This window comes from Sinocyclocheilus grahami, unplaced genomic scaffold, assembly GCF_001515645.1.
Source record: "Sinocyclocheilus grahami isolate Dianchi unplaced genomic scaffold, SAMN03320097.WGS_v1.1 scaffold333.1, whole genome shotgun sequence".
NCBI lineage: Eukaryota > Metazoa > Chordata > Actinopteri > Cypriniformes > Cyprinidae > Sinocyclocheilus > Sinocyclocheilus grahami.
The window spans coordinates 1076706-1093210 of NW_015505512.1; the positions used below are offsets into that span (position 1 = coordinate 1076706).

At 36.9% G+C, this 16505-nt stretch overlaps 1 protein-coding gene across 1 annotated transcript in view; it reads right to left on the bottom strand.

Moving 5' to 3' along the window:
• The window catches only part of LOC107602693 (adhesion G protein-coupled receptor L1-like), a 141174-nt gene that overhangs the window by 71198 nt on the left and 53471 nt on the right, over positions 1-16505 (bottom strand). The window lies entirely within an intron of this gene.

Below are 16505 nucleotides of genomic sequence, written 5' to 3' on the forward strand. Positions count from 1 at the left end.
TTAAGCGACTCTCGCTGCCCACTGATCTGTGCATTTCAGATTAATCGTTGAAGATATTTTGCACTTTGCCACCATTTAGCAAGTGAATGTGGCAGCTCCCGAGCCTGGCTGTTACAGATAATGGCTAGGTCTAAAGTTACGTTTAAAAACGTAAGGTTTAGATTTAACAATGATCTCCAAATGATCTCAGAGTTAGACGTTTGTGACTTTGAGTTCGTTTGCAGCTTTGAGGTCATGTATATTGTAGAGTAGTTCTAAAGAACTACTTTTAGCAAAAAAGAAAGAAACTTTTAAAAAATACTCGTCCAGGGACAACTTACCAAAACATACTGATGACCTTCACTGCACTGAAAGGTTTATCTCAATGTTTGCCTAATAAAATACTGTCTTCATTGAGCACATCTACTCCAAATACTACATAGCATTAGCAAGTTGCATAGCAGGGGCCTTTAATATACCCTGCCCACACTTCCTGTTTCAAAATTAAATACACAAACACAGGAAAGAAATCTACCCATATGAAAATTAGCCATGGCTTTATTGTAGTAAAAGTGTAGTAACCATGCTTCATTTTACACTCTGCCGTTGTTTTCTTTTTCTTTGATTCTGAGATGACAGAAAAACCTTCAATCCACAACACTGATACAACATCACACATCCAAACCGCACATCATACATTCTTCCTCAGCTAAATTAACAAATCTGAATCTTCACACAAACAAAATCACGAATCATTTCTGCCTAACAAACAGTAATGCGTCTCATTTTCTCATGTCTCATTCACTACGCTAACTATGCTAACAGTGTAGCTTGTACTGACACAAACGTACGCTGGCCGGCTAAGATGAGCACGGGTTTATTTCCAGTGCCAATAATTCTGGCACATCCTTCATTCGGTGTGCTGACTGTGTTAAGCACTGTGTGCGGCTACAGTAGCGCCGCTAGTTTTTCGCCATCATAATGACACCGTTGTGCGAGCGGTGGGCAAATGGAACATGAGAGTGGTTGTAATGGGCCATGTATCAGGCAGAATGTGTTTGATTACTGGCTCTGAGAGAGAGAGGTGCAGCCGAGAGCGAACGCAAGCTCATCTCAAATCATGCAGAAGAGATGGGAGGGGGGAAGAAAGACATTAGAACAAGCAGAGAGAAGGAACAGGAATACAAAAAAAAGAACAGGGTGCTTAAAGAGAATGCAAATGAGCGTCTGAGGAGAATCAAGACAGAATGGCTGAATCTCACGAAACCAATTTAATACCACTGTGTTCTCTCAAGTACACTGCAGTACCATGGAAATACCATGTGTGAAGTATCATGGTAATACCATCTGATCATATTTGTACCATGGTACCACCTTGCTTATTTTTATACTGGACATAGCCGACTACAGAAGGAGATAAGACATCAGCAAACACAATGTCACTAAAACTAATAATAGATAGGCCTACAATGTGGGTGAATTTTGCCAAATCTGTCATGAAAATACTCCGAATCTATTTCTACCAAACCAGAAAAAATTACATTGAAGTCATTTTCATGACAAATAAGCATATTACCTCGCCGCAATTCTCACTGTACTGCAAAATCTCATTTTCATTAATGTAATGTGAAGAATAAAATGATATAGCCTACAATGTAATAAATAATAAAAAAAACCCTACAAAACAGAAAAGGTACTGGTAATTCTCTGCCAGGACATTACTGTTTGTTAAGGTTATAGACATTTTCTTCAATCCTAAGACAAAATGCAATGTAATGTGTTATAAAAAAAAGAGGGATAAAACACCAGTGAAAAATCAATATGGACAATTTGTTCATATTAACACATTGGGCCTTCTTCTTAAAGGACTTTCTTAGAGTGCATTGTTACCTCGCCGCAATTCTCACTGTACTGCAAAATCTCATTTTCATTAATGTAATGTGAAGAATAAAATGATATAGCCTACAATGTAATAAATAATAAAAAAAACCCTACAAAACAGAAAAGGTACTGGTAATTCTCTGCCAGGACATTACTGTTTGTTAAGGTTATAGACATTTTCTTCAATCCTAAGACAAAATGCAATGTAATGTGTTATAAAAAAAAAGAGGGATAAAACACCAGTGAAAAATCAATATGGACAATTTGTTCATATTAACACATTGGGCCTTCTTCTTAAAGGACTTTCTTAGAGTGCATTGTTTTTTTTATAAAATTGTACACAATTTATACAGTATGGCAATAATTTATCCTGACTTCAAATGATTAAATATTTATGTAGTATTAAAATTAAATAAATTAAAAAATGCAGAATATTAAAGGAATGACATTTTGATTAAAAATGTATCCACTACATAAAAATATGCATCCATTAAATTAAAATATTAATTCTTTACAGTGATGAAAATGGGATTTTTGCACTCACAATACCAATACATGTAAATCATTTATACACCATGGTTTAATTTACATCTAAAACAATAGCATTGCATTGATTGTATTTATTTAAAAATACAATGGAAAAAGTACTATTAGTTTTTGTAATGCAATAATGTGAGTGATAAAAAAAAATGTAATCAAAGCCTTAGGCAAAGCATTACATGTGCCTCGATGCAAAAAAACAAAAAAAAAAGTAATGTTCCAAATGTGACCTAGGCATGTTTTCACTTGTTTATGGATGTAAATCGCGGTGGAGTGGATTATCCTATATCCTCTGTGGTCACCACTGGTTCTCTTGAGAAGCTCACCTAGTCATAAACACACTCGTTCACCTGTGTTGATGTTGAGGGAGGAGGTCTGCCATCGAGCATCACTGTGTTAATTATGAAGTCTTTCCAATGAGCACGTTCCCTAGTGTCCTTCACTCACTACTGCATCTCAATTTTCTCACTAGGCTCAAGCAAATAAGAAGTCACATGGGGAGTCTACACGTTAGCAGGAAATTACATGCGATTTGAAGTGAGCCCAATTTATGTGTGTGTGTGTGCGTGTGTGTGTGTGTGCGAGTGGTGGGGGTGTGTGGTAATTTATCGTATGAGGGAAGCGAGCTTGTCATTGCTTATTTCACTGATGCAACAGGGGGCCACGGCACCAGCCGTCACTGCCAGCGCAAAGTGCAAGAGCACCAGTCACCTTACCTCACCCTCCTGTCTCGTCTCGCTAACACACGGCTCTGTTTGCGTTCTGCCACTTTCCTCCCTCCTGCAATTCATCTATGATTCTGCTTTATTAGAATGTGGTATGCATAGCACGATATTACCATAGCACATAACTCAGTGGTAATCTGAGAGCATATTCTTGGAAAACGTTATGAACACATTAAAATGAGATTAAAGTAACACTAATTACTACACCGACAGTTATGAAAATACAGCGTGATGACAGTTATTAACTAATACATGTGTGAAACAAAATGACAGAACAAAGGCAACTTTATGTGGAACAAAAAGAGCAATTACAGCTGTAGGAAAGAAGAAATGTCTCAGTTGTTTCTACTAGACAGGGGATGAAATGGAGAGTAAATGGTCAGGAGTAATTACAGGAAAGAAAAAAAAATCATAATGAATATGTCTTTAATATCGCAACTGCCTCTCGTCCGCTCTTAAAAACAAAGTTTCTTTATTAGCATTGATGGTTCCGTGAAGAACTTCTATCACTGAATCTTTCCATTGTGCAAAAGCTTAGTGGAAAGAGGTTCTTTGTTTAGATTATTAAAATGTCCTTCACATGAAGAAAAAAAAATCATTCAGAACTGTTCAATGAAAGGTTCTTTGAGGAACCAAAAATGGATCTTCTACGACATCACTAGGAAAACCATTTCCACAAAATTTTGGAACCTTCATTTTTAAAAGTGAAGACAGCGATGAGATAAAGTGGTGAGCAAATGGAGACAAGCAATCATTTCTGTACAGTAGAAAAGGGGGGAAATAAATGAGATCTCTTTAATATCCAGACAGCAATGAGAGCACATAGGATGAGCAATCATCCACAACGGAAAGAAAAATCACGGATCTCTTTTAAATCTCAGTCCCTTCTCCAAAACAGCAATGAGATAACTTTGAGAGTGACTGGAGAAAATTGAGCTTTCTCTTTATTAAAATCAAGAGAGCTTTCAAAAAGATCTCAACAATGTCTCAAAGCTGACAAAATGTATTTATTAACTTATTTATTAAGATACAAAAGCCAGAGATCCTCTTTTACTTTACTACATTCTAAAGAATAATATCATACTTTTTACTGCACTACATTTCATAAAAAAAACATTCCTCACATTTTCATGAATTGGACTGATCCGATTGCAGCTGTTCTGCAACTTTCTAATTCAATGATCTGGTCATAAAAAAGCAGTGAACCAGAATACCGTCGAAGCTTGAATGTGTGTGTGACATTTAGTATTGACTATTGAAAATGTAAATCGTATTTATATCACAAACTGCCCCCTCCAAATTTAATTTTATAGCTCTGTACTCCTATCATATGTCAACAATTGTCTCATTTGTGTTTTTATTTCTCCTTAAGTTGATATTCAAATGAAAACAGAACTGAGATCTTCATTAAATCTCCAGAGTTATGAAAGAGCAACTTCTAAGTAACAACATTTTCATCTGGGTATATTCAATAAGTTGAGTGCTAAAGCATGTAACCCATACTATAGCATCATACTTATATAATAGCTTTTAACTATTTTTTCCTGAACTACATCCTGTTCTTGCAGTGTATCTTTGTGAATATCTTATTTGTCATTTGGTTAAACCGGGCAACAGACTTCCTAGAGTTAGCCCCGGAAAATGTCTCCAGTAGCAGGAAATTCTTCACAGTTGAGAAGAAAGTTCACCTCTCAACTGTCACCGTCTCAACCTTACCTGTCATACAGCGACCACAAACTATTTTATCCTGATAACCTGGTCTGTTTGTGTCTGCCCTTTTCAATGGCTAGCCTGTGGTCAGTGACCCTGCGCTCGGATCTGTCTCAATTCTGTAGCTCTGACAACCCGAGTTGTCTTGTAGCTCTAGTTCTTTTCCTTTTAGACTAACATAGAACATACTAATTTATTTGCATTTCAGTTATTAGCCCAGTGCTTTGCACAATTATCTTCTTTGCAATGGTATTTTTTTAATTGCTTCATCACAGTGTTTGCCATCTAAGAATGCTTTATTACTTTGCTATTTGCCTCAGCACCATTGAGTGATGAGATGCGTTTAAGGATTTGTTTGCATTTTATTCAGAATACAAATTGCAATATCTGTTTTTTTATGTCAATGTTGTACTGTAACCTGGAGGAAAATCAAGGTCTCAATTGTATTTTATTTGAAATCAACATGAATTGCTGCTCGCAACCCATTTTGCATTTGTACTGTGATTAGCTGTATTCACAAGTGAAATAGAAGGGGGGATCAAAAATAAGAGGGGTTTGTTACATTGTCCACAAAGGAAAAACAAAGTCGACTCAAAGGGGAGCAAGTTAGTCAATTTGGAATATGCAAAGAGTAATGTTTTTATTTGGAAAAACCTGTATGGATGAATCATGCTCAATAATACCAATAATTGCTATTTAAGAAAAAAATAGATAGCAACAATTTTGCCTTTGAAATTTCAGAAAGTTGGTAACCAAACATTTGTGGTTCACTTTCACTGTATTTTTGTCCATATAATGGAAGTCAATGGGAACCAAAATTGTATAATGATGGATAGCATCATTCTTCAAAATATCTTCATAACAGATTTATTTATGTATTTGCTACACGGCATGAAGCTCAAAAAAAGAAAAAAGAACATTAGATAAAAAAAATTATAGAAATATTGCTTTTGGCAACTAACTGAAAGAAAATCACTAAAACTGAATATATTTATATATATATATATATATATGATACTAATAAAAGTGGCAAATGCACATAACTAAGATTACAACAATTGAAAAATATAAAAAGAAAAGAGAGTTTAAAATTGTAATAAATACTACAATAGTATACAAATAGTACTATACGACAATAAAACTGCTTCTAAGGAAAACGTCAACAACCTTTTTTAAAAGACGCATCTAAGCAATAAATTTAAGGAGAAATCTTCATTTCCATTTCATCTCAATACTGTCTTTAGTGATTTTCCTTTACTGGATCCAGGGCCACTGTTTTGGGCCCAGTGATGAGGGGCCCACCAAAAGTTCCTCTGCAGTCTACTAATTGGTCCATGGGAAAGGAGGCCCACCTATAAACTTTTTGTCTCATCATCCCCCATGAATTGTAGTGACGGCCCTGCTGGTATCTCCACTGGAGGCCCGTGAGTAAATTTACTGCTCATTGAGTCGGTAAACTGTCTCTCTCTTCCGCTTTGTCACTGTCATTCTCTCTCTGTCTCACTTCTTTTGCTTGACACTCACTTAATTTAAATTAGAGATGTTTTGTAAACATCTATGCTAGAGCACATTGCGGCAGCATCTTAATTTACCATGTATAAATAAGCTGTGCAATAGTCACCCTGACATTAATCTTGTGTGCCTGCAACAATGGATGGTGAAGACATAATAATGAAATGAATCGGCGGGTCTCCGTTTGCATGGTACCTGCACTTTAACGGGAGACATGGGATGGCTCAGACTGGCAGACTGCCACGTCGCGTGGCCTGACCAAGCCAGACCTTGACAGATTCATCTTCATTACGCGCACATCAAGACTGCGTTTGCTCGTGTAGACTTGCCCGCTCGCAAACACGAATGTTTGTTTGTGTGTGTAGTGGAGACGTAATGCGTTTGAGACTAATGGGCATTTTGATATGTAGGTTATTGATGCCAAATAAATATAAATCAAATGCAGGCACCTGTATACATCAAAGAGAGCATATAATCAGACTATTTCTAATTATACATAATGTATCAGAGCATAATATTCTGAAGAACAAATAGTTCTCGTAAACTTTCATTGAATGGGGCAGATGTTTCTCTGCTTCTAACATGACTTTTCTTTTCTGCTGACTTAATTGTGTGAGCAGGGAAAAAACCAAAACATATTAACCAAAATATATCACTGCAATAAAAAAATGCTGCTAAATGTTTACCTTTTGAATAGCTGGCTTTACATGGAAATTGTCATATTATTAAAATCCGGAGTGTATTCAGTTTAATTTCTATTCTTTTAACAATGTCTTATGTTCTAATTACCCTGAATGTTTTTCTAGCATGTGAGAAACTGTTTCTAAGAATGCATAATCTGTTTAACACTGTTACTTGTATTCGTCAGCAAATTTCAAAATGAATATCCATTTTTCACACTGTATTTTAATAAGATGCCTGAATTCACGGGGGGACTGTAACTTGGTTCCACAAAAATATTAAGCAGCACGATGGTTTTAAACACTGATAATAAGAAATGTTTTATATTAAATCAGCATATTACAATGATTTCTAAAGGAGCATGTGACACTGAAAGGCTGGGGTAATGATGATTAAAATTTTGCTCTGCATCACCGGAATAAATTATTGTTTTAAATGCATAAAAAAAAAAATTTGCATTGCAATATTATTTCACAGTATCACTTCAGTATTTATAACTGTATTTTTGATCAAATAAATTCAGCCTTGTGAACATAAGAGGCTTCTTTCATAAACATAGTCTTTGACCTTCTTCAAAATCTTACTGATCCCAAACTTACCCCAAATGGTATATGTTTTCAGTAATTCTGTCTATCATAAATCTACTAAACCTACCATGTGCTTGAATATGAATCACAGCCACTCTCACATCAAACCCATCTAAATATGATTGTCACACATTATTCTGGAGGATTATTAACTGTTATAAATGTTACTGTAGGAATAGTTCACTTAAAAATGTCAATTCTGTTATCACGGCAAATTATTTCAAGCATTCAAACACAGCGTGAGAATGGCTGACATTTTCACTTGGGAAAAATTTTTTATACATAATTCATGCTAAACCAAATCTGGACCACCAGAGTAACATCTTATATGCAGATCATGTCTTAACCGAAGGCATCACATGAGTCAGTTGACTGGTGCCCCTTTAAAAACAAATAGATGCACAGCATCCACGACTACTCGACTAAATTGGCCTGCTAGGCTGCGACCCGCATCTGATTTGTTCCACAAAGCGAAAGCCAAGATGACCGAACATAACATTATAGACCTACGTGTTCCCGTAAACATACGTGAGGAGCACGTGCACGCATGTGATGTATCGAGTTTGATGGCGGTGACCCCATTCTGCCATCTGCAGTTACCCAGCGACGAGATGGGCCGAGTCTCGAAGGGTCTCCAAATCTCCAGGCTTGAACTCCCACACGCCTGTTACTCACCCAGCCTCTCACACACACACCAAAACATCCCCGAGCGCATCGGCCAATGATCAGTCAAGCTAACACGGAGAAGGGCAGTGATGTCACAACGGGCATAATCTCCATTGAGCATCTCCCTCCCGACCCGTGTGTTACTGCAAGCTGACAGTTTCGCAGACATGCTGACTCGCCTGGCCGCCTGCAGGATTTCATCTGACGGTACGCACAGAGGGGAGATTGTTTGGCAAAAACAACACTAAAGAGTTTAAAAAGATCAATATATGTTAAAAATTCATCTCTGAGAGATGGTTAATTTTTACTGCGTATGTGTAGCATTCATGTAATACATGCATAATACTGAGCTAACAACAACAGTTTAACATAAACAGTTACCAAAAGTGAGTCGTCCAAAACTGCAGAAGTGTACATTGGATGATTTTTGTCTTTTATGACTAGTCTCAGAATGTTCTGGAACGCTCCAGGAAGCACTAGAATAGTACAGAATATTCCAGAATGCTACAGAAATGTCTAGAATGTTCCTTCCTTGCAATAAATAAATACATTAATGAATTGAAAAAGCAAAATTAGTACAAAACCTTATCTGTACTAAATCAGTGTTTTATATTTAATGATATAAGTTCTAAAATGTATTGATGCCACAATAAATAGTACAATTAGCACCACAGAATTACAGACGAACCATACAAATGTAAGTGAAACACATTTTTGTTACATTGTGTTAGATGTTTTTGGTCTGTGTCACATTCATATTTTAGTTTGGAAAAGGTACATCTCAGTCTGCTTGTTTGGTTGCACAACAAGGTTCAGATGGCAACGTGCACACTTATTCAAGTGAGACGCTCTAACAGAGCTAGCGCACCAGAGTTCGTTTTAATCAAACCAAACCTGTCATGTATGAACACACCTTAAGAGCAAGATTGTATACAATTCAGATCAAATGATCTGTGCGAGCAACTATAAAGCTGAGAAGAACGGAGGTGCCTCTACACACATAACGTAAATGGCAAAAAAGCAACAAAATGGTCAAAAACATCTAACAAGTGCATATTCAAATAAGACAACTGGGAAAGCAACTGAAAAACAGCACAGGCGGACACAAATACACTTTTGGTATCAATGGTTTTCCTCAGAAAGTACCTTTTGTTTCAGTTGTTTGTAGGTGAATATCCACTTCAGCCAGCGCTGTTATTACATATGTATATACTGTCTGTTTGTTTAACTGACTCATACAAGACACAGTTTTCAAATGCAAACTTTTGAAGTTGTTTTTGAAAATGATACCATTATTGTCTCTGTGTAAACTACAAAAACGTGAATTTGTAAAAATAGTGATGTGTACATGTGTATTCAGGGCTAGATTTACGCATATAATACAAGTGGTAATGCGGCCATGACGCCAGAGCCTACGATCTTTCTCATTTCTCAAACGAATTAAGAACTTTGTTCGATCTTCAATGACTAAACAGAAGCCGAATGAATTCATGTCTATTGCGTTAGAGAACACTGTAACGGTTTTCACTGATTACGAAATATTTTTTGTTTGCTTGGGTGATAATATCACATATTAACTGGGGACCAAAAATGTATTTTGCCTATGTTACGATAAGAGGTAAATCCGGCCCTGTGTGAAAAAAAAGTGACGTGACATGTGGCCAAGTATGGTGACCCATACTCGGAATTAGTGCTCTGCATTTACCCATCCAAAGTGCACACACACACAGCAGTGAACACACACAAACCGTGAACACACACCCGGAGCAGTGGGCAGCCATTTATGCTGCGGCGCCCGGGGAGCAGTTGGGGTTCGGTGCCTTGCTCAAGGGCACCTCAGTCATGGTATTGAAGGTGGGAGAGCGCTGTACATTCACTCCCCCCACCTACAATCCCTGCCGGTACGAGACTCGAACCCACAACCTTTGGGTTATGAGTCCGACTCTCTAACCATTAGGCCACGACTTCCCCGTGTGTGTTACGTGTTCGAGTTTCTTTACGATTGTGGCATTGCTATACTGGCCTGGCATGCATGATACAGCATTTTTAGTTGTGGGGATTGTTTTGACAACATTATTGTCTGTATGCAAAACAAAGTGCGAACAAAAAAATTCATTTTTAGCTCAATCATTGTCGTGTAAACCCATGAGATGATTCAGTGAGCGAGCGGTGTGCAAACAAGTTAGCGAATTCACTGAAAAGAAAGAACCGACTCAAACGAATGACTGGCATCGCTGGTTCAGTCGACAGAAATATGGGACACACATAATAACTGCTGCAATATGTGCACAGAAAATGTTTTTCAGGTCAGTCATAGCGAGCCATACAGCTTCAGGCACCAATGCTGACTCGCGTTTTTCACCACTGAAAGAAGATAAAAGATTAGAATATTACAGCGCCGAGCATCATTATGTCAATAACAATATGTCATATTGTTACAGAGATACAAATCCATATCCCTGATCTAAGGCTCGGTAAGATGGATTAAAACAAAGCCGGTCGTAAAGGGACAACGAGTGATCCATCTCTTTACATGCACGCAACCTGCCGTTTTAAGCTCGAACCTGAAGGATGAACATTAGCCGCCTCATAAAACTACAGCAGCGCACAAATCACGGACACACGCAATTACTTTACAACCATACCGCCCCAGAGCACAGACAGGATATTTTCCACACCATACATTACTCTTACTGCACTAACACACTCTCCCACAAACACCCGCTCCCTGGAGGAGGATATCATAACGATACAGTCCTTATAAAGTAGCCGTGTGTGTGTGTGTGTGTGTGTGTGTGCGCGAGCGTGTGAAAAAGCCTCTGGCTCAAACCTGCAGTCATACCTTAGCAGATGTGACTCTGAAGACTGGAGTAATGATGCTGAAAATTCAGCTTTGCATCACAAGCATAAATTACACATTAAATGATAATGTTTAAATCGGAATAATATTGTCACATTATATTATGCTGTTGAGTCATGATTTGCTTTTAAGTCTTAAATATAAAGTGTAGCAACATAATTTGTACAGATCCTTTTTTTTGGTATGTTGAGAAAAGTTCTGAATAAAAAATAATAATACACAAATGAGATTAAGGACTTAATTTGCATTTAAAAGCATTTCATTCTTTCTTGTTAGTCATTTCCAGTGGGTGTTTATTCAGCTCTGTATTCAGATCTAAATATTCTTCCTGTTGTTTCGTAATAGACTTGCAAGTTAAATTACATGTTTTAATTGCACATGTGAAAATACTGAAGTGGGTTTAATTAATAAGCTCAACTAATTAATGAACTGCTGATTAAACTGGACAAGTAAGAACAACTGTTTTAGTTGATATCACTCAGAGTCAGCATCAATCCAACAATAAGCATTTTTTGTCCCTTAATTAACATATCTGTTGTCCTAGAGATCATCAACTCCATATTCTTGACTATACTTCCTATTCGCTTATAGCCCTCAAAACTATTTTCCTTTGAGTGCCATTTTTCCCTAAAATGAAATTAAAAGTTTATAAATTAAAAGAACGAACGAATTCAGTTAAAGCTGTTTTCAGGAGGTTCAATGAGTTCAGAGCTTAGTGGGTCTATTAGAAACAATAGTGGTCAATGGAGCCCACAGAAAGTAATATTTCAGGATTATAATTGCATTCCAAGCATTGAATCTTATTTTTGGCTCAAGAAACTTCCCAAATGTTTTCATTCAACATGGTTTTCAATGGTCTTTATTCATTTTTGTTGTTCTACTTCATCTATGTAAGTGTCACTCAGGCAGTGCGTCCTGCCATACAAAATACTTTTGTCTCTTCAAATACTGCTTTTAAATGCCAAGAACAAAATCATGCAGGTTGCACTTGATTTATTTAATCTCTTACTTTGAAAATTCTTATCAGTGCTCAGCCAGTTTCATCAATGGATGTAAGAAAACAACATCTTTGGAGAGCTCCCCGAACAGTCTCTGCCCGACAGAGGCAACACATTATCACAAATAACTCAAGAACTCAACATTCGATCGGCTCTAGATAAAGCATTAAAAATCACAGTAACAAACATGTTTGAAACAAATCAATTCTTAGGTCTCAATCAATCAATTCTTTCCCTACTAGTACTAATATTTGGCGTGATAAAACAGTAACATTGTGAAATATTATTACAATTTAAATTAACTGTTTAATATTTGTATAATGTAATTTATTCCTGTGATGCCAAAGCTACATTTTCAGCATCATTACTCTAGTATTCAGTGTCACATTAACAGAAATCAACCTAATATGCTGATTTGCTTCTCAAGAAACATTTCCTATTATTACCAATGTTGAAAACAGTTGTGCTGCTTAATATTTTTGTGGAAACCATGATACTTTTTTTTTAGGATTGAATATAAAATTCATAAAATAGAAATCTTTTGTAACATTATAAACATATTTTACTGTCACTTTTGATCAATGTCATGCATCCTTGGTGAATAAAAAGTGTTCTCTAAATAAAAAAATCATACTGACCGAAAAAAACTTTTAATCAATCAATTCTTTCCCTACTAGTACTAATATTTGGCGTGATAAAACAGTAACATTGTGAAATATTATTACAATTTAAATTAACTGTTTAATATTTGTATAATGTAATTTATTCCTGTGATGCCAAAGCTACATTTTCAGCATCATTACTCTAGTATTCAGTGTCACATTAACAGAAATCAACCTAATATGCTGATTTGCTTCTCAAGAAACATTTCCTATTATTACTAATGTTGAAAACAGTTGTGCTGCTTAATATTTTTGTGGAAACCATGATACTTTTTTTTTTTAGGATTGAATATAAAATTCATAAAATAGAAATCTTTTGTAACATTATAAACATATTTTACTGTCACTTTTGATCAATGTCATGCATCCTTGGTGAATAAAAAGTGTTCTCTAAATAAAAAAATCTTACTGACCGAAAAAACTTTTTATTGGTAGTTTATATACAGCATACATTAGCGTGAGATAAAATGATTCATACTGTGACAAGATTTTGGTCATAACGCCCACCTCTACTGCATCCTGACAACTTCATCTAATCCTTCCTCCTCCTATCCTCACTCAACCTCTTCACTTCTAAATATATAAATAATGAAGGCTGTGCGGGCAACGCTGGAAGGAATATATCGCCAGCAAACACGAGTGAAGCTCACATGTGGGTATGAGTGCGGCAAAGCCGATCAGGGTGGAGAAAGGGACAACCGAGATGATCAAAAGACCGGGCCACTCTGATCTCTGTTAAAAGTGGGATGAATAATTTAGACGACATGCTTCTTCGACTGCAAAACTGGGCCCTGGCCACGCCTCCTTTTGAGGAACGAGAACAGAGGAAGTCTGGTTGGGATCTAGTGAATAGAACTGAAATGTTAATGAGTGCAGTGTGGCTAAGATGCAGCCTTGTAAACAAATGCAAATCAATTCATTCAATGAACAAATTTGTCGGCAAATTATTAAATTATTAATCATCGATGAAATTCATCGACATTGCTGTATTAAAGGGGTCATATGATGTTGCTAAAAAGAACATTATTTGGTGTATTTGGTGTAGTGAAATGTGTTTATGCGATTTAAGGTTCAAAAATCACATTATTTTCCATACTGTACATTATTGTTTCTCCTCTATGCCCCGCCTTTCTGATTCGATTTTTACAAAGCTCATCAGTCTGAAAAGCGATGTGTGCTCTGATTGGCCAGCTATCCAGTGCGTTGTGATTGGCCGAATACCTCAAGCGTGTGACGGAAATGTTACGCCCCTTACCATATTGTGATGCCGTGTCCCGGCCGGAGCGACGAGACAAAAACATTAAAACCCATTACAAATGGGGACATAATTACGGATAATAATGACTTGTACTGTCTTTTTTATGCGTTGCATCGCGCCGCGTAAACATAAAACCATGTCTGCATTTGTGATCGGAGAAATTACAAACAACAAGCGCTACTCTACACTGCTTAAAACTCGCGTTTGAATCATCAGTGGCAAATCCTTTAAATATAAAAAACTTACTTACAGTCTGTGAGTCAGAACAGCCGGCATTGTAGTCTACTCTCCCAGGATCAGGAAACTGTCCTCCATAAAATGTGCTGCACACATCTGAATATTTGGGTTGAACTGCTCTGGAACAGTGTTGTAAATACAACTTAACCACTGATTTCTAGTCGTGTCCTCTTTTGGAAGGCCAAACAAAGTAGTTTCACTTTCACAACAAAACACACAGCGTCACACCCGGCGGGCTAGAGTGAGCGGAGGCTGGCTTGAGTGAGCAGAGGCGGGCGGGCTTAAGAACGGCGCGATCGTCCTCTTTTGGAAGACCAAACAAAGTAATTTCGCTTTCACAACGAAACACAGCGTCTTCACGACATGGCGGCGATGGCAACAACAATACCACACGCAAGAATAAAAGTTACGCCTTCTTTCTTTGCGTGAACATTTGGGCGGCATTATGCAAATCTTCCCACATCGTGACGTAGACATGTGGGGGCGTGTTAGAACGAGCCGTTTTAGGTAGGCGTGGTTGACTCTTAACTTTTATAAAGAATATCTCTTTGGATTTGAGACTTTAGTCTTTGCAAATTTACAGATCTTCTTTATGCACCAAGAGCTTGTAACACTCCAAAGAGAAAAGAAAAATTGAAATCGCATCATATGACCCATTTAAAGCTTAAAGAAAAATACTCTGCAGAAAGTTGCAGCTGATTGTGTGTGGGAGAGGATTCGACTGATGGGAGCTGGGACTAATGCAATATTCTCCTTTATTTAATATCGTTGCCTCATACACAGCAGCCAGACTCTGTCAAAAGCTGGAGGGGTTTAACCTAGAATACATTTCTATTGCATCTGTCTCAAGACGCTCTCGCTATCTCCCTCTCTCTTTAGCAGTCACCTCTCTGACCTGGTATTCCTCACTCCTCGACAAACAGAGAATGGATCGATTGATCCGCCTTCACCCTGACTTTGAAGCTACCCCGAGAAACCTGTTCTGCATGCGTGTGTGTGTGCACGTAGGTGAAAAGCATGCGAACATACGCGTCAGCCTCGAGTGTGTGCAGAAAGGGGAAGTCTTTGCTTTCGGGGCTTTATTTGGCAGTGCTCCGTCCTAGTATCTGCCAGCTCTAGTCTATCACCTCGGGGCCCAGGAGTCACAGCAGTGAGAAAACAGATTGATTTCTCCCCTCCTACGTACAAACAATTAACTACAATCCGCTCAATTAGAAACACGCTGTAGACGCCTTCAGACACGTATTTTCCTTGACCTGCACACTTTACCTCTCTCTATGAATTCTTCTAGTGTTCTTGCTCTGGCTCACCCTCCTCTGTCGTCTTTACCAGGTCTCAGACAGCTCGGGCTTGTCTGCCAACAGCGCACCTCATCTCGCGGTCATTAAACAAGCATCGCTCCAATATCGAGGCAATATGGGTCAATGGGTGTTTAACGCTGGTGCAGATTCAACTGTGTAAACATTGTCTTTAAAGCTATGTGTGATTAAATCCCTACAAAGATCAATGGTAGTGGTTGTGTGGGCATTCAGAATGGAATTTGAAGAAAATGGTGCAGAACTACAATTCGAATAGAGGGAAGCAGAATTTGTATTATTCATTTACTCATATTCACTAGCCATTTATACAAATGTGTATTTTAAATAATGTAAATACATATAAAAACGAAAAGATTTATAACACATACTATTTCAAATCTTAAAGAAAATGTAAGGAATCTAAGGAAACACGTAAAGAATGTAAAAAAATAATTTGTATTATTAATTTACTCATACTAACTAGCCATATATAGAAATATGTATTTTATATAATGTAAATGCATATAAAAATTAAAGAATATAACATACTATATAAAATCTTAAAGAAAAAAAGTATTATATATATATATATATATATTAGTGCTGTCAAACGATTAATCACGATTAATCGCATCCAAAATAAAAGTTTTTGTTTACATAATATATGTGTGTGTACTGTGTATATTTATCATGTATATATAAATACACACACATGCATGCATATATTTAAGAAAAATGTTACGTTTATATACCAAATATATTTATATATGATATAAATTATATGAATATAAATATATACATGTAAATACAGGTAGATATTTTCAAAGTATATGCTGTATGTGTGTGTATTTATATATACATGATAAATATACACAGTACACACACATATATTATGTAAACAAAAACTTTTA